Source organism: Suncus etruscus, chromosome 12 (genome assembly GCF_024139225.1).
Source record: "Suncus etruscus isolate mSunEtr1 chromosome 12, mSunEtr1.pri.cur, whole genome shotgun sequence".
Classification (NCBI taxonomy): Eukaryota; Metazoa; Chordata; class Mammalia; order Eulipotyphla; family Soricidae; genus Suncus; species Suncus etruscus.
In genome coordinates this window covers 39,080,374-39,081,194 of record NC_064859.1, presented here as the reverse complement: position 1 = coordinate 39,081,194, position 821 = coordinate 39,080,374, and the positions used below count along the sequence as shown (strand labels likewise).

The 821-nt window shown below is 39.3% G+C and overlaps 1 non-coding gene across 1 annotated transcript; it reads left to right on the top strand.

Annotated features, from left to right (window-relative positions):
• Positions 1 to 278: 278 nt before the first annotated feature.
• On the top strand, positions 279 to 410 carry LOC126024863 (small nucleolar RNA SNORA51). Its single transcript, XR_007500961.1, has one exon. It is a non-coding gene; the product is annotated as a small nucleolar RNA SNORA51 (small nucleolar RNA).
• Positions 411 to 821: the final 411 nt, after the last annotated feature.

Below are 821 nucleotides of genomic sequence, written 5' to 3'. Positions count from 1 at the left end.
AATGATTCTCAGAGACAAAATAGAGGAAGACTGGAGGGTCCAGCTCCCGACATGAAGCTCACCACAGGGATTGTTTAGTGCAGTCACAGAAATAATTAGTTACTGTCATAATAAAACATGACTAAATGTGGAAAGTAGAAAGCCTGTCTAGAGTACAGGCCAGTGTTGGGTGGGAAGGAAGGACACTTGGGATATTGGTGATGGGAATGTTGCATTGGTGAAGGGTATACACACACACACACACACATATAAAGCAAAAAAAAAGAGAGAAAAGATAAGGTCTCCCAATGATTTCCACAGGCTGTGTTCTTTACACTGACTGTATAGAAGAGGAGGTACAGTAAATGCTCCCCATATACACCTCAAACCAGGCCCTTTTCCTGGTCTGTATTGTGAAGGGGGGGGTACAAAAATATTTTTTCCTGTTTTTTTTTTTTTTGGTTTTTGGATCACACTCGGCAGCTTTTAGGGGTCAGTGCTGGCTCTACGCTCAGAAATAGCTACTGGCAGGCTCGGGAGACCATATGGGATGCTGGGATATGACCACCATCCTTCTGCATGCTAGGCAAATGCCTTACCTCCATGCTATCTCTCCAGCCTTTTAAAAAAGTTTAACTTTTAATTGACTTCAGATTTAAATAAAAGTTGCAAAATTAAAAGTGCAGTAAATTCCTGGATACCTTTTACCGATTTGCTCTTCTCTGGCTTCTGACAATTCACTCTCTTGTTTTAACATCTATTTATGAACTTTACCTGCAATAATTATGCTTGTCTAATGATGATTTTCTATGTTTTCATTCCTTATATATATTAATTAGAAT